This window comes from Rissa tridactyla, chromosome 23, assembly GCF_028500815.1.
Source record: "Rissa tridactyla isolate bRisTri1 chromosome 23, bRisTri1.patW.cur.20221130, whole genome shotgun sequence".
Classification (NCBI taxonomy): Eukaryota; Metazoa; Chordata; class Aves; order Charadriiformes; family Laridae; genus Rissa; species Rissa tridactyla.
The window spans coordinates 155,145-173,376 of record NC_071488.1 but is presented as its reverse complement, the minus strand read 5'-3'; positions in this window follow the sequence as shown (position 1 = coordinate 173,376).

Sequence of the window (18,232 nt, the reverse complement as noted above, 5' to 3'; positions counted from 1 at the left end):
TTCCCAATTGGCGCCGCGCCAGGCACATAAATGGCCATACGGCTGGAGATGGGTCTCCCGCCCAAAGAGCCATCAGGGAAAACTATGCCTTGTTCTAAAGCTCTTTGGGAACCGCTTGCGTAGTCCAACAGACCTGGGGGCTGCAGGCTTTCCTGCTGCCTTCAGCCTCAAAGCCACCCTTTCCCACTTGGCGCCGCATCAGGCACAAAAATAGCCTATGGCTGGAGATGGTTCCCCCGCCCAAAGAGCCAGCAGGGAAAACTATGCCTTGTTCTAAAGCTCTTTGGGAACCGCTTGCGTAGCCCCACAGACCTGGGGGCTGCAGGCTTTCCTGCTGCCTTCAGCCTCGACACCACCCTTTCCCACTTGGCGCCGCGCCAGGCACAAAAGTGGCCATACGGCTGGAGATGGGTCTCCCGCCCAAAGAGCCAGCAGGGAAAACTATGCCTTGTTCTAAAGCTCTTTGGGAACCGCTTGCGTAGCCCTACAGACCTGGGGGCTGCAGGCTTTCCTGCTGCCTTCAGCCTCGAAAACCACCATTTCCGTGTGGGCAGCGGGCAAGCCTCAAAAATGGCCATACGGCTGGAGATGGGTCACCCGCCCAAAGAGCCATCAGGGAAAACTATGCCTTGTTCTAAAGCTCTTTGGGAACCGCTTGCGTAGCTCCACAGACTTGGCGGCTGTGGGCTTTGATGCTGCCTTCAGCCTCGACACCACCCTTTCCCACTTGGCGCCGCATCAGGCACAAAAATGGCCTATGGCTGGAGATGGGTCCCCCGCCCAAAGAGCCAGCAGGGAAAACTATGCCTTGTTCTAAAGCTCTTTGGGAACCGCTTGCGTAGCCCCACAGACCTGGGGGCTGCAGGCTTTCCTGCTGCCTTCAGACTCGACACCACCCTTTCCCACTTGGCGCCGGGCCAGGCACAAAAATGGCCATACGGCTGGAGATTGGTCCCCTACCCAAGGAGCCAGCAGGGAAAACTATGCCTTATTCTAAAGCTCTTTGGGAACCACTTCCGTAGCCCCACAGACCTGGGGGCTGCAGGCTTTCCTGCTGCCTTCAGCCTCGACACCACCCTTTCCCACTTGGCGCCACGCCAGGCACAAAAATGGCCATACGGCTGGAGATGGGTCCCCCGCCCAAAGAGCCAGCAGGGAAAACTATGCCTTGTTCTAAAGCTCTTTGGGAACCGCTTGCGTAGCCCCACAGACCTGGGGGCTGCGGGCTTTGCTGCTGCCTTCAGCCTCGAAACCACCCTTTCCCACTTGGCGCCGCGCCAGGCACAAAAATGGCCATACGGCTGGAGATGGGTCTCCCGCCCAAAGAGCCAGCAGGGAAAACTATGCCTTGTTCTAAAGCTCTTTGGGAACCGCTTGCGTAGCCCCACATACCTGGGGGCTGCGGGCTTTCCTGCTGCTTTCAGCCTCGACACCACCCTTTCCCAATTGGCGCCGCGCCAGGCACAAAAATGGCCATACGGCTGGAGATGGGTCTCCCGCCCAAAGAGCCATCAGGGAAAACTATGCCTTGTTCTAAAGCTCTTTGGGTACCGCTTGCGTAGCCCTACGGACCTGGGGGCTGCAGGCTTTCCTGCTGCCTTCAGCCTCGAAAACCACCATTTCCGTGTGGGCACCGGGCCAGCCTCAAAAATGGCCATACGGCTGGAGATGGGTCCCCCGCCCAAAGAGCCAGCAGGGAAAACAATGCCTTGTTCTAAAGCCCTTTGGGAACCGCTTGCTTAGCCCCACAGACGTGGGGGCTGCAGGCTTTCCTGCTGCCTTCAGCCTCAAAGCCACCCTTTCCCACTTGGCGCCGCGCTAGGCACAAAAATGGCCTATGGCTGGAGATGGGTCCCCCGCCCAAGGAGCCAGCAGGGAAAACTCTGCCTTGTTCTAAAGCTCTTTGGGAACCGCTTGCATAGCTCCACAGACCTGGCGGCTGTGGGCTTTGATGCTGCCTTCAGCCTCGACACCACCCTTTCCCACTTGGCGCCGCGCCATGCACAAAAATGGCCTATGGCTGGAGATGGGTCCCCTACCCAAAGAGCCAGCAGGGAAAACTATGCCTTGTTCTAAAGCCCTTTGGGAACCGCTTGCTTAGCCCCACAGACGTGGGGGCTGCAGGCTTTCCTGCTGCCTTCAGCCTCAAAGCCACCCTTTCCCACTTGGCGCCGCGGTAGGCACAAAAATGGCCTATGGCTGGAGATGGGTCCCCCGCCCAAGGAGCCAGCAGGGAAAACTCTGCCTTGTTCTAAAGCTCTTTGGGAACCGCTTCCATAGCTCCACAGACCTGGCGGCTGTGGGCTTTGATGCTGCCTTCAGCCTCGACACCACCCTTTCCCACTTAGCGCCGCATCAGGCACAAAAATGGCCTATGGCTGGAGATGGGTCCCCCGCCCAAAGAGCCATCAGGGAAAACTATGCCTTGTTCTAAAGCTCTTTGGGAACCGCTTGCGTAGCCCCACAGACCTGGGGGCTGCAGGGTTTCCTGCTGCCTTCAGCCTCGACACCACCCTTTCCCACTTGGCACCGCGCCAGGCACAAAAATGGCCTATGGCTGGAGATGGGTCCCATGCCCAAAGAGCCAGCAGGGAAAACTATGCCTTGTTCTAAAGCTCTTTAGGAACCGCTTGCGTAGCCCCACAGACCTGGGGGCTGCGGGCTTTCCTGCTGCCTTCAGACTCGACACCACCCTTTCCCACTTGGCGCCGCGCCAGGCACAAAAATGGCCATACGGCTGGAGATGGGTCCCCCGCCCAAAGAGCCAGCAGGGAAAACTATGCCTTGTTCTAAAGCTCTTTGGGAACCGCTTGCGTAGCCCCACAGACCTGGGGGCTGTGGGCCTTCCTGCTGCCTTCAGACTCGACACCACCCTTTCCCACTTGGCGCCGCGCCAGGCACAAAAATGGCCATACGGCTGGAGATGGGTCTCCCGCCCAAAGAGCCAGCAGGGAAAACTATGCCTTGTTCTAAAGCTCTTTGGGAACCGCTTGCGTAGCCGCACAGACCTGGGGGCTGCGGGCTTTGCTGCTGCCTTCAGCCTCGAAACCACCCTTTCCCACTTGGCGCCGCGCCAGGCACAAAAATGGCCATACGGCTGGAGATGGGTCTCCCGCCCAAAGAGCCAGCAGGGAAAACTATGCCTTGTTCTAAAGCCCTTTGGGAACCGCTTGCGTAGCCCCACAGACCTGGGGGCTGCGGGCTTTCCTGCTGCCTTCAGCCTCGACAGCACCGTTTCCCACTTGGCGCCGCGCCAGGCACAAAAATGGCCATACGGCTGGAGATGGGTCCCACGCCCAAAGAGCCAGCAGGGAAAACTATGTCTTGTTCTAAAGCTCTTTGGGAACCGCTTGCGTAGCCCCACAGACCTGGGGGCTGCGGGCTTTCCTGCTGCCTTCAGCCTCGACACCACCCTTTCCCACTTGGTGCCGCGCCAGGCACAAAAATGGCCATACGGCTGGAGATGGGTCTCCCGCCCAAAGAGCCAGCAGGGAAAACTATGCCTTGTTCTAAAGCTCTTTGGGAACCGCTTGCGTAGCCCCACAGACCTGGGGGCTGCGGGCTTTCCTGCTGCCTTCAGCCTCGACACCACCCTTTCCCACTTGGCGCCGCGCCAGGCACAGAAATTGCCATACGGCTGGAGATGGGTCCCCCGCCCAAAGAGCCAGCAGGGAAAACTATGCCTTGTTCTAAAGCTCTTTGGGAACCGCTTGCGTAGTCCAACAGACCTGGGGGCTGCGGGCTTTCCTGCTGCCTTCAGCCTCAAAGCCACCCTTTCCCACTTGGCGCCGCATCAGGCACAAAAATGGCCTATGGCTGGAGATGGGTCCCCCGCCCAAAGAGCCAGCAGGGAAAAATATGCCTTGTTCTAAAGCTCTTTGGGAACCGCTTGCGTAGCCCCACAGACCTGGGGGCTGCAGGCTTTCCTGCTGCCTTCAGCCTCGACACCACCCTTTCCCACTTGGCGCCGGGCCAGGCACAAAAATGGCCATACGGCTGGAGATTGGTCCCCTACCCAAGGAGCCAGCAGGGAAAACTATGCCTTGTTCTAAAGCTCTTTGGGAACCGCTTGCGTAGCCCCACAGACCTGGGGGCTGCGGGCTTTGCTGCTGCCTTCAGCCTCGAAACCACCCTTTCCCACTTGGCGCCGCGCCAGGCACAAAAATGGCCATACGGCTGGAGATGGGTCCCCCGCCCAAGGAGCCAGCAGGGAAAACTATGCCTTGTTCTAAAGCTCTTTGGGAACCGCTTGCGTAGCCACACAGACCTGGGGGCTGCGGGCTTTCCTGCTGCCTTCAGCCTCGACACCACCCTTTCCCACTTGGCGCCACGCCAGGCACAAAAATGGCCATACGGCTGGAGATTGGTCCCCTACCCAAGGAGCCAGCAGGGAAAACTATGCCTTGTTCTAAAGCTCTTTGGGAACCGCTTGCGTAGCCCCACAGACCTGGGGGCTGCGGGCTTTCCTGCTGCCTTCAGCCTCGACACCACCCTTTCCCACTACGCAACGCACCAGGGATAAAAATAGCCATACGACAGGAGATGGGTCCCATGCCCAAAGAGCCAGCAGGGAAAACTATGCCTTGTTCTAAAGCTCTTTGGGAACCGCTTGCGTAGCCCGACACACCTGGGGGCTTCGGACTTTCCTGCTGCCTTCAGCCTCGAAAACCACCATTTCGCTGTGGGCACTGGGCCAGCCTCAAAAATGGCCATACGGCTGGAGATGGGTCACCCGCCCAAAGAGCCAGCAGGGAAAACTATGCCTTGTTCTAAAGCTCTTTGGGAACCGCTTGCGTAGCTCCACAGACCTGGCGGCTGTGGGCTTTGATGCTGCCTTCAGCCTCGACACCACCCTTTCCCACTTGGCGCCGCGCCAGGCACAAAAATGGCCTATGGCTGGAGATGGGTCCCCCGCCCAAAGAGCCAGCAGGGAAAACTATGCCTTGTTCTAAAGCTCTTTGGGAACCGCTTGCGTAGCCCCACAGACCTGGGGGCTGCGGGCTTTCCTGCTGCCTTCAGCCTCGACACCACCCTTTCCCACTTGGCGCCGCGCCAGGCACAAAAATGGCCATACGGCTGGAGATGGGTCCCCCGCCCAAGGAGCCAGCAGGGAAAACTATGCCTTGTTCTAAAGCTCTTTGGGAACCGCTTGCGTAGCCCCACAGACGTGGGGGCTGCGGGCTTTCCTGCTGCCTTCAGCCTCGACACCACCCTTTCCCACTTGGCGCCACGCCAGGCACAAAAATGGCCATACGGCTGGAGATTGGTCCCCTACCCAAGGAGCCAGCAGGGAAAACTATGCCTTGTTCTAAAGCTCTTTGGGAACCGCTTGCGTAGCCCCACAGACCTGGGGGCTGCGGGCTTTCCTGCTGCCTTCAGCCTCGACACCACCCTTTCCCACTACGCAACGCACCAGGGATAAAAATAGCCATACGACAGGAGATGGGTCCCATGCCCAAAGAGCCAGCAGGGAAAACTATGCCTTGTTCTAAAGCTCTTTGGGAACCGCTTGCGTAGCCCGACACACCTGGGGGCTTCGGACTTTCCTGCTGCCTTCAGCCTCGAAAACCACCATTTCGCTGTGGGCACTGGGCCAGCCTCAAAAATGGCCATACGGCTGGAGATGGGTCACCCGCCCAAAGAGCCAGCAGGGAAAACTATGCCTTGTTCTAAAGCTCTTTGGGAACCGCTTGCGTAGCTCCACAGACCTGGCGGCTGTGGGCTTTGATGCTGCCTTCAGCCTCGACACCACCCTTTCCCACTTGGCGCCGCGCCAGGCACAAAAATGGCCTATGGCTGGAGATGGGTCCCCCGCCCAAAGAGCCAGCAGGGAAAACTATGCCTTGTTCTAAAGCTCTTTGGGAACCGCTTGCGTAGCCCCACAGACCTGGGGGCTGCAGGCTTTCCTGCTGCCTTCAGCCTCGACACCACCCTTTCCCACTTGGCGCCGGGCCAGGCACAAAAATGGCCATACGGCTGGAGATTGGTCCCCTACCCAAGGAGCCAGCAGGGAAAACTATGCCTTGTTCTAAAGCTCTTTGGGAACCGCTTGCGTAGCCCCACAGACCTGGGGGCTGCGGGCTTTGCTGCTGCCTTCAGCCTCGAAACCACCCTTTCCCACTTGGCGCCGCGCCAGGCACAAAAATGGCCATACGGCTGGAGATGGGTCCCCCGCCCAAGGAGCCAGCAGGGAAAACTATGCCTTGTTCTAAAGCTCTTTGGGAACCGCTTGCGTAGCCACACAGACCTGGGGGCTGCGGGCTTTCCTGCTGCCTTCAGCCTCGACACCACCCTTTCCCACTTGGCGCCACGCCAGGCACAAAAATGGCCATACGGCTGGAGATTGGTCCCCTACCCAAGGAGCCAGCAGGGAAAACTATGCCTTGTTCTAAAGCTCTTTGGGAACCGCTTGCGTAGCCCCACAGACCTGGGGGCTGCGGGCTTTCCTGCTGCCTTCAGCCTCGACACCACCCTTTCCCACTACGCAACGCACCAGGGATAAAAATAGCCATACGACAGGAGATGGGTCCCATGCCCAAAGAGCCAGCAGGGAAAACTATGCCTTGTTCTAAAGCTCTTTGGGAACCGCTTGCGTAGCCCGACACACCTGGGGGCTTCGGACTTTCCTGCTGCCTTCAGCCTCGAAAACCACCATTTCGCTGTGGGCACTGGGCCAGCCTCAAAAATGGCCATACGGCTGGAGATGGGTCACCCGCCCAAAGAGCCAGCAGGGAAAACTATGCCTTGTTCTAAAGCTCTTTGGGAACCGCTTGCGTAGCTCCACAGACCTGGCGGCTGTGGGCTTTGATGCTGCCTTCAGCCTCGACACCACCCTTTCCCACTTGGCGCCGCGCCAGGCACAAAAATGGCCTATGGCTGGAGATGGGTCCCCCGCCCAAAGAGCCAGCAGGGAAAACTATGCCTTGTTCTAAAGCTCTTTGGGAACCGCTTGCGTAGCCCCACAGACCTGGGGGCTGCGGGCTTTCCTGCTGCCTTCAGCCTCGACACCACCCTTTCCCACTTGGCGCCGCGCCAGGCACAAAAATGGCCATACGGCTGGAGATGGGTCCCCCGCCCAAGGAGCCAGCAGGGAAAACTATGCCTTGTTCTAAAGCTCTTTGGGAACCGCTTGCGTAGCCCCACAGACGTGGGGGCTGCGGGCTTTCCTGCTGCCTTCAGCCTCGACACCACCCTTTCCCACTTGGCGCCACGCCAGGCACAAAAATGGCCATACGGCTGGAGATTGGTCCCCTACCCAAGGAGCCAGCAGGGAAAACTATGCCTTGTTCTAAAGCTCTTTGGGAACCGCTTGCGTAGCCCCACAGACCTGGGGGCTGCGGGCTTTCCTGCTGCCTTCAGCCTCGACACCACCCTTTCCCACTACGCAACGCACCAGGGATAAAAATAGCCATACGACAGGAGATGGGTCCCATGCCCAAAGAGCCAGCAGGGAAAACTATGCCTTGTTCTAAAGCTCTTTGGGAACCGCTTGCGTAGCCCGACACACCTGGGGGCTTCGGACTTTCCTGCTGCCTTCAGCCTCGAAAACCACCATTTCGCTGTGGGCACTGGGCCAGCCTCAAAAATGGCCATACGGCTGGAGATGGGTCACCCGCCCAAAGAGCCAGCAGGGAAAACTATGCCTTGTTCTAAAGCTCTTTGGGAACCGCTTGCGTAGCTCCACAGACCTGGCGGCTGTGGGCTTTGATGCTGCCTTCAGCCTCGACACCACCCTTTCCCACTTGGCGCCGCGCCAGGCACAAAAATGGCCTATGGCTGGAGATGGGTCCCCCGCCCAAAGAGCCAGCAGGGAAAACTATGCCTTTGTCTAAAGCTCTTTGGGAACCGCTTGCGTAGCCCCACAGACCTGGGGGCTGCGGGCTTTCCTGCTGCCTTCAGCCTCAAAACCACCCTTTCCCACTACGCAACGCACCAGGCATAAAAATAGCCATACGACAGGAGATAGGTCCCATGCCCTAAGAGCCAGCTGGTAAAACTATGCCTTGTTCTAAAGCTCTTTGGGAACCGCTTGCGTAGCCCCACAGACCTGGGGGCTGTGGGCTTTCCTGCTACCTTCAGACTCGACACCACCCTTTCCCACTTGGCGCCGCGCCAGGCACAAAAATGGCCATACGGCTGGAGATGGGTCTCCCGCCCAAAGAGCCAGCAGGGAAAACTATGCCTTGTTCTAAAGCTCTTTGGGAACCGCTTGCGTAGCCCCACAGACCTGGGGGCTGCGGGCTTTCCTGCTGCCTTCAGCCTCGACACCACCCTTTCCCACTTGGCGCCGCGCCAGGCACAAAAGTGGCCATACGGCTGGAGATGGGTCTCCCGCCCAAAGAGCCAGCAGGGAAAACTATGCCTTGTTCTAAAGCTCTTTGGGAACCGCTTGCGTAGCCCTACAGACCTGGGGGCTGCAGGCTTTCCTGCTGCCTTCAGCCTCGAAAACCACCATTTCCATGTGGGCAGCGGGCAAGCCTCAAAAATGGCCATACGGCTGGAGATGGGTCACCCGCCCAAAGAGCCATCAGGGAAAATTATGCCTTGTTCTAAAGCTCTTTGGGAACCGCTTGCGTAGCTCCACAGACCTGGGGGCTGCAGGCTTTCCTGCTGCCTTCAGCCTCGACACCACCCTTTCCCACTTGGCGCCGCATCAGGCACAAAAATGGCCATACGGCTGGAGATTGGTCCCCTACCCAAGGAGCCAGCAGGGAAAACTATGCCTTGTTCTAAAGCTCTTTGGGAACCGCTTGCGTAGCCGCACAGACCTGGGGGCTGCGGGCTTTCCTGCTGCCTTCAGCCTCGACACCACCCTTTCCCACTTGGTGCCGCGCCAGGCACCAAAATGGCCATACGGCTGGAGATGGGTCCCACGCCCAAAGAGCCAGCAGGGAAAACTATGTCTTGTTCTAAAGCTCTTTGGGAACCGCTTGCGTAGCCCCACAGACCTGGGGGCTGCGGGCTTTCCTGCTGCCTTCAGCCTCGACACCACCCTTTCCCAATTGGCGCCGCGCCAGGCACATAAATGGCCATACGGCTGGAGATGGGTCTCCCGCCCAAAGAGCCATCAGGGAAAACTATGCCTTGTTCTAAAGCTCTTTGGGAACCGCTTGCGTAGTCCAACAGACCTGGGGGCTGCGGGCTTTCCTGCTGCCTTCAGCCTCAAAGCCACCCTTTCCCACTTGGCGCCGCATCAGGCACAAAAATAGCCTATGGCTGGAGATGGTTCCCCCGCCCAAAGAGCCAGCAGGGAAAACTATGCCTTGTTCTAAAGCTCTTTGGGAACCGCTTGCGTAGCCCCACAGACCTGGGGGCTGCAGGCTTTCCTGCTGCCTTCAGCCTCGACACCACCCTTTCCCACTTGGCGCCGGGCCAGGCACAAAAATGGCCATACGGCTGGAGATTGGTCCCCTACCCAAGGAGCCAGCAGGGAAAAGTATGCCTTGTTCTAAAGCCCTTTGGGAACCGCTTGCGTAGCCCCACAGACCTGGGGGCTGCGGGCTTTCCTGCTGCCTTCAGCTTCAAAACCACCCTTTCCCACTACGCAACGCACCAGGCATAAAAATAGCCATACGACAGGAGATAGGTCCCATGCCCTAAGAGCCAGCTGGTAAAACTATGCCTTGTTCTAAAGCTCTTTGGGAACCGCTTATGTAGCCCCACAGACCTGGGGGCTGTGGGCTTTCCTGCTACCTTCAGACTCGACACCACCCTTTCCCACTTGGCGCCGCGCCAGGCACAAAAATGGCCATACGGCTGGAGATGGGTCTCCCGCCCAGAGAGCCAGCAGGGAAAACTATGCCTTGTTCTAAAGCTCTTTGGGAACCGCTTGCGTAGCCCCACAGACGTGGGGGCTGCGGGCTTTCCTGCTGCCTTCAGCCTCGACACCACCCTTTCCCACTTGGCGCCGCATCAGGCACAAAAATGGCCATACGGCTGGAGATTGGTCCCCTACCCAAGGAGCCAGCAGGGAAAACTATGCCTTGTTCTAAAGCTCTTTGGGAACCGCTTGCGTAGCCGCACAGACCTGGGGGCTGCGGGCTTTCCTGCTGCCTTCAGCCTCGACACCACCCTTTCCCACTTGGTGCCGCGCCAGGCACCAAAATGGCCATACGGCTGGAGATGGGTCCCACGCCCAAAGAGCCAGCAGGGAAAACTATGCCTTGTTCTAAAGCTCTTTGGGAACCGCTTGCGTAGCCCCACATACCTGGGGGCTGCGGGCTTTCCTGCTGCCTTCAGCCTCGACACCACCCTTTCCCAATTGGCGCCGCGCCAGGCACATAAATGGCCATACGGCTGGAGATGGGTCTCCCGCCCAAAGAGCCATCAGGGAAAACTATGCCTTGTTCTAAAGCCCTTTGGGAACCGCTTGCGTAGCCCCACAGACCTGGGGGCTGCGGGCTTTCCTGCTGCCTTCAGCCTCAAAGCCACCCTTTCCCACTTGGCGCCGCATCAGGCACAAAAATAGCCTATGGCTGGAGATGGTTCCCCCGCCCAAAGAGCCAGCAGGGAAAACTATGCCTTGTTCTAAAGCTCTTTGGGAACCGCTTGCGTAGCCCCACAGACCTGGGGGCTGCAGGCTTTCCTGCTGCCTTCAGCCTCGACACCACCCTTTCCCACTTGGCGCCGGGCCAGGCACAAAAATGGCCATACGGCTGGAGATTGGTCCCCTACCCAAGGAGCCAGCAGGGAAAACTATGCCTTGTTCTAAAGCCCTTTGGGAACCGCTTGCGTAGCCCCACAGACCTGGGGGCTGCGGGCTTTCCTGCTGCCTTCAGCCTCAAAACCACCCTTTCCCACTACGCAACGCACCAGGCATAAAAATAGCCATACGACAGGAGATAGGTCCCATGCCCTAAGAGCCAGCTGGTAAAACTATGCCTTGTTCTAAAGCTCTTTGGGAACCGCTTATGTAGCCCCACAGACCTGGGGGCTGTGGGCTTTCCTGCTACCTTCAGACTCGACACCACCCTTTCCCACTTGGCGCCGCGCCAGGCACAAAAATGGCCATACGGCTGGAGATGGGTCTCCCGCCCAGAGAGCCAGCAGGGAAAACTATGCCTTGTTCTAAAGCTCTTTGGGAACCGCTTGCGTAGCCCCACAGACCTGGGGGCTGCGGGCTTTCCTGCTGCCTTCAGCCTCGACACCACCCTTTCCCACTTGGCGCCGCGCCAGGCACAAAAGTGGCCATACGGCTGGAGATGGGTCTCCCGCCCAAAGAGCCAGCAGGGAAAACTATGCCTTGTTCTAAAGCTCTTTGGGAACCGCTTGCGTAGCCCTACAGACCTGGGGGCTGCAGGCTTTCCTGCTGCCTTCAGCCTCGAAAACCACCATTTCCGTGTGGGCAGCGGGCAAGCCTCAAAAATGGCCATACGGCTGGAGATGGGTCACCCGCCCAAAGAGCCAGCAGGGAAAACTATGCCTTGTTCTAAAGCTCTTTGGGAACCGCTTGCGTAGCTCCACAGACTTGGCGGCTGTGGGCTTTGATGCTGCCTTCAGCCTCGACACCACCCTTTCCCACTTGGCGCCGCATCAGGCACAAAAATGGCCTATGGCTGGAGATGGGTCCCCCGCCCAAAGAGCCAGCAGGGAAAACTATGCCTTGTTCTAAAGCTCTTTGGGAACCGCTTGCGTAGTCCCACAGACCTGGGGGCTGCAGGCTTTCCTGCTGCCTTCAGACTCGACACCACCCTTTCCCACTTGGCGCCGGGCCAGGCACAAAAATGGCCATACGGCTGGAGATTGGTCCCCTACCCAAGGAGCCAGCAGGGAAAACTATGCCTTATTCTAAAGCTCTTTGGGAACCACTTCCGTAGCCCCACAGACCTGGGGGCTGCAGGCTTTCCTGCTGCCTTCAGCCTCGACACCACCCTTACCCACTTGGCGCCACGCCAGGCACAAAAATGGCCATACGGCTGGAGATGGGTCCCCCGCCCAAAGAGCCAGCAGGGAAAACTATGCCTTGTTCTAAAGCTCTTTGGGAACCGCTTGCGTAGCCCCACAGACCTGGGGGCTGCGGGCTTTGCTGCTGCCTTCAGCCTCGAAACCACCCTTTCCCACTTGGCGCCGCGCCAGGCACAAAAATGGCCATACGGCTGGAGATGGGTCTCCCGCCCAAAGAGCCAGCAGGGAAAACTATGCCTTGTTCTAAAGCTCTTTGGGAACCGCTTGCGTAGCCCCACATACCTGGGGGCTGCGGGCTTTCCTGCTGCCTTCAGCCTCGACACCACCCTTTCCCAATTGGCGCCGCGCCAGGCACAAAAATGGCCATACGGCTGGAGATGGGTCTCCCGCCCAAAGAGCCATCAGGGAAAACTATGCCTTGTTCTAAAGCTCTTTGGGTACCGCTTGCGTAGCCCTACGGACCTGGGGGCTGCAGGCTTTCCTGCTGCCTTCAGCCTCGAAAACCACCATTTCCGTGTGGGCACCGGGCCAGCCTCAAAAATGGCCATACGGCTGGAGATGGGTCCCCCGCCCAAAGAGCCAGCAGGGAAAACTATGCCTTGTTCTAAAGCCCTTTGGGAACCGCTTGCTTAGCCCCACAGACGTGGGGGCTGCAGGCTTTCCTGCTGCCTTCAGCCTCAAAGCCACCCTTTCCCACTTGGCGCCGCGCTAGGCACAAAAATGGCCTATGGCTGGAGATGGGTCCCCCGCCCAAGGAGCCAGCAGGGAAAACTCTGCCTTGTTCTAAAGCTCTTTGGGAACCGCTTGCATAGCTCCACAGACCTGGCGGCTGTGGGCTTTGATGCTGCCTTCAGCCTCGACACCACCCTTTCCCACTTGGCGCCGCGCCAGGCACAAAAATGGCCTATGGCTGGAGATGGGTCCCCTACCCAAAGAGCCAGCAGGGAAAACTATGCCTTGTTCTAAAGCCCTTTGGGAACCGCTTGCTTAGCCCCACAGACGTGGGGGCTGCAGGCTTTCCTGCTGCCTTCAGCCTCAAAGCCACCCTTTCCCACTTGGCGCCGCGGTAGGCACAAAAATGGCCTATGGCTGGAGATGGGTCCCCCGCCCAAGGAGCCAGCAGGGAAAACTATGCCTTGTTCTAAAGCTCTTTGGGAACCTCTTGCATAGCTCCACAGACCTGGCGGCTGTGGGCTTTGATGCTGCCTTCAGCCTCGACACCACACTTTCCCACTTAGCGCCGCATCAGGCACAAAAATGGCCTATGGCTGGAGATGGGTCCCCCGCCCAAAGAGCCATCAGGGAAAACTATGCCTTGTTCTAAAGCTCTTTGGGAACCGCTTGCGTAGCCCCACAGACCTGGGGGCTGCAGGGTTTCCTGCTGCCTTCAGCCTCGACACCACCCTTTCCCACTTGGCACCGCACCAGGCACAAAAATGGCCTATGGCTGGAGATGGGTCCCATGCCCAAAGAGCCAGCAGGGAAAACTATGCCTTGTTCTAAAGCTCTTTAGGAACCGCTTGCGTAGCCCCACAGACCTGGGGGCTGCGGGCTTTCCTGCTGCCTTCAGACTCGACACCACCCTTTCCCACTTGGCGCCGCGCCAGGCACAAAAATGGCCATACGGCTGGAGATGGGTCCCCCGCCCAAAGAGCCAGCAGGGAAAACTATGCCTTGTTCTAAAGCTCTTTGGGAACCGCTTGCGTAGCCCCACAGACCTGGGGGCTGTGGGCCTTCCTGCTGCCTTCAGACTCGACACCACCCTTTCCCACTTGGCGCCGCGCCAGGCACAAAAATGGCCATACGGCTGGAGATGGGTCTCCCGCCCAAAGAGCCAGCAGGGAAAACTATGCCTTGTTCTAAAGCTCTTTGGGAACCGCTTGCGTAGCCGCACAGACCTGGGGGCTGCGGGCTTTGCTGCTGCCTTCAGCCTCGAAACCACCCTTTCCCACTTGGCGCCGCGCCAGGCACAAAAATGGCCATACGGCTGGAGATGGGTCTCCCGCCCAAAGAGCCAGCAGGGAAAACTATGCCTTGTTCTAAAGCCCTTTGGGAACCGCTTGCGTAGCCCCACAGACCTGGGGGCTGCGGGCTTTCCTGCTGCCTTCAGCCTCGACAGCACCGTTTCCCACTTGGCGCCGCGCCAGGCACAAAAATGGCCATACGGCTGGAGATGGGTCCCACGCCCAAAGAGCCAGCAGGGAAAACTATGTCTTGTTCTAAAGCTCTTTGGGAACCGCTTGCGTAGCCCCACAGACCTGGGGGCTGCGGGCTTTCCTGCTGCCTTCAGCCTCGACACCACCCTTTCCCACTTGGTGCCGCGCCAGGCACAAAAATGGCCATACGGCTGGAGATGGGTCTCCCGCCCAAAGAGCCAGCAGGGAAAACTATGCCTTGTTCTAAAGCTCTTTGGGAACCGCTTGCGTAGCCCCACAGACCTGGGGGCTGCGGGCTTTCCTGCTGCCTTCAGCCTCGACACCACCCTTTCCCACTTGGCGCCGCGCCAGGCACAGAAATTGCCATACGGCTGGAGATGGGTCCCCCGCCCAAAGAGCCAGCAGGGAAAACTATGCCTTGTTCTAAAGCTCTTTGGGAACCGCTTGCGTAGTCCAACAGACCTGGGGGCTGCGGGCTTTCCTGCTGCCTTCAGCCTCAAAGCCACCCTTTCCCACTTGGCGCCGCATCAGGCACAAAAATGGCCTATGGCTGGAGATGGGTCCCCCGCCCAAAGAGCCAGCAGGGAAAAATATGCCTTGTTCTAAAGCTCTTTGGGAACCGCTTGCGTAGCCCCACAGACCTGGGGGCTGCAGGCTTTCCTGCTGCCTTCAGCCTCGACACCACCCTTTCCCACTTGGCGCCGGGCCAGGCACAAAAATGGCCATACGGCTGGAGATTGGTCCCCTACCCAAGGAGCCAGCAGGGAAAACTATGCCTTGTTCTAAAGCTCTTTGGGAACCGCTTGCGTAGCCCCACAGACCTGGGGGCTGCGGGCTTTGCTGCTGCCTTCAGCCTCGAAACCACCCTTTCCCACTTGGCGCCGCGCCAGGCACAAAAATGGCCATACGGCTGGAGATGGGTCCCCCGCCCAAGGAGCCAGCAGGGAAAACTATGCCTTGTTCTAAAGCTCTTTGGGAACCGCTTGCGTAGCCACACAGACCTGGGGGCTGCGGGCTTTCCTGCTGCCTTCAGCCTCGACACCACCCTTTCCCACTTGGCGCCACGCCAGGCACAAAAATGGCCATACGGCTGGAGATTGGTCCCCTACCCAAGGAGCCAGCAGGGAAAACTATGCCTTGTTCTAAAGCTCTTTGGGAACCGCTTGCGTAGCCCCACAGACCTGGGGGCTGCGGGCTTTCCTGCTGCCTTCGGCCTCGACACCACCCTTTCCCACTACGCAACGCACCAGGGATAAAAATAGCCATACGACAGGAGATGGGTCCCATGCCCAAAGAGCCAGCAGGGAAAACTATGCCTTGTTCTAAAGCTCTTTGGGAACCGCTTGCGTAGCCCGACACACCTGGGGGCTTCGGACTTTCCTGCTGCCTTCAGCCTCGAAAACCACCATTTCGCTGTGGGCACTGGGCCAGCCTCAAAAATGGCCATACGGCTGGAGATGGGTCACCCGCCCAAAGAGCCAGCAGGGAAAACTATGCCTTGTTCTAAAGCTCTTTGGGAACCGCTTGCGTAGCTCCACAGACCTGGCGGCTGTGGGCTTTGATGCTGCCTTCAGCCTCGACACCACCCTTTCCCACTTGGCGCCGCATCAGGCACAAAAATGGCCTATGGCTGGAGATGGGTCTCATGCCCAAAGAGCCAGCAGGGAAAACTATGCCTTGTTCTAAAGCTCTTTGGGAACCGCTTGCGTAGCCCCACAGACCTGGGGGCTGCGGGCTTTCCTGCTGCCTTCAGCCTCGACACCACCCTTTCCCACTTGGCGCCGCGCCAGGCACAAAAATGGCCATACGGCTGGAGATGGGTCCCCCGCCCAAGGAGCCAGCAGGGAAAACTATGCCTTGTTCTAAAGCTCTTTGGGAACCGCTTGCGTAGCCCCACAGACGTGGGGGCTGCGGGCTTTCCTGCTGCCTTCAGCCTCGACACCACCCTTTCCCACTTGGCGCCACGCCAGGCACAAAAATGGCCATACGGCTGGAGATTGGTCCCCTACCCAAGGAGCCAGCAGGGAAAACTATGCCTTGTTCTAAAGCTCTTTGGGAACCGCTTGCGTAGCCCCACAGACCTGGGGGCTGCGGGCTTTCCTGCTGCCTTCAGCCTCGACACCACCCTTTCCCACTACGCAACGCACCAGGGATAAAAATAGCCATACGACAGGAGATGGGTCCCATGCCCAAAGAGCCAGCAGGGAAAACTATGCCTTGTTCTAAAGCTCTTTGGGAACCGCTTGCGTAGCCCGACACACCTGGGGGCTTCGGACTTTCCTGCTGCCTTCAGCCTCGAAAACCACCATTTCGCTGTGGGCACTGGGCCAGCCTCAAAAATGGCCATACGGCTGGAGATGGGTCACCCGCCCAAAGAGCCAGCAGGGAAAACTATGCCTTGTTCTAAAGCTCTTTGGGAACCGCTTGCGTAGCTCCACAGACCTGGCGGCTGTGGGCTTTGATGCTGCCTTCAGCCTCGACACCACCCTTTCCCACTTGGCGCCGCGCCAGGCACAAAAATGGCCTATGGCTGGAGATGGGTCCCCCGCCCAAAGAGCCAGCAGGGAAAACTATGCCTTGTTCTAAAGCTCTTTGGGAACCGCTTGCGTAGCCCCACAGACCTGGGGGCTGCGGGCTTTCCTGCTGCCTTCAGCCTCGACACCACCCTTTCCCACTACGCAACGCACCAGGCATAAAAATAGCCATACGACAGGAGATGGGTCCCATGCCCAAAGAGCAAGCAGGGAAAACTATGCCTTGTTCTAAAGCTCTTTGGGAACCGCTTGCGTAGCTCCACAGACCTGGCGGCTGTGGGCTTTGATGCTGCCTTCAGCCTCGACACCACCCTTTCCCACTTGGCGCCGCGCCAGGCACAAAAATGGCCTATGGCTGGAGATGGGTCCCCCGCCCAAGGAGCCAGCAGGGAAAACTCTGCCTTGTTCTAAAGCTCTTTCGGAACTGCTTGCATAGCTCCACAGACCTGGCGGCTGTGGGCTTTGATGCTGCCTTCAGCCTCGACACCACCCTTTCCCACTTGGCGCCGCATCAGGCACAAAAATGGCCTATGGCTGGAGATGGGTCCCCTACCCAAAGAGGCAGCAGGGAAAACTATGTCTTGTTCTAAAGCTCTTTGGGAACCGCTTGCGTAGCCGCACAGACCTGGGGGCTGCGGGCTTTCCTGCTGCCTTCAGCCTCGACACCACCCTTTCCCACTTGGCGCCGCGCCAGGCACAAAAATGGCCATACGGCTGGAGATGGGTCTCCCGCCCAAAGAGCCAGCAGAGAAAACTATGCCTTGTTCTAAAGCTCTTTTGGAACCGCTTGCGTAGCCCCACAGACGTGGGGGCTGCGGGCTTTCCTGCTGCCTTCAGCCTCGACACCACCCTTTCCCACTTGGCGCCGCGCCAGGCACATAAATGGCCATACGGCTGGAGATGGGTCTCCCGCCCAAAGAGCCATCAGGGAAAACTATGCCTTGTTCTAAAGCTCTTTGGGAACCGCTTGCGTAGTCCAACAGACCTGGGAGCTGCGGGCTTTCCTGCTGCCTTCAGCCTCGACACCACCCTTTCCCACTTGGCGCCGCGCCAGGCACAAAAATGGCCATACGGCTGGAGATTGGTCCCCTACCCAAGGAGCCAGCAGGGAAAACTATGCCTTGTTCTAAAGCCCTTTGGGAACCGCTTGCGTAGCCCCACAGACCTGGGGGCTGCGGGCTTTCCTGCTGCCTTCAGCCTCAAAACCACCCTTTCCCACTACGCAACGCACCAGGCATAAAAATAGCCATACGACAGGAGATGGGTCCCATGCCCTAAGAGCCAGCTGGTAAAACTATGCCTTGTTCTAAAGCTCTTTGGGAACCGCTTATGTAGCCCCACAGACCTGGGGGCTGTGGGCTTTCCTGCTACCTTCAGACTCGACACCACCCTTTCCCACTTGGCGCCGCGCCAGGCACAAAAATGGCCATACGGCTGGAGATGGGTCTCCCGCCCAAGGAGCCAGCAGGGAAAACTATGCCTTGTTCTAAAGCTCTTTGGGAACCGCTTGCGTAGCCGCACAGACCTGGGGGCTGTGGGCTTTCCTGCTGCCTTCAGCCTCGACACCACCCTTTCACACTTGGCCCCGCGCCAGGCACAAAAATGGCCATACGGCTGGAGATGGGTCCCCCGCCCAAA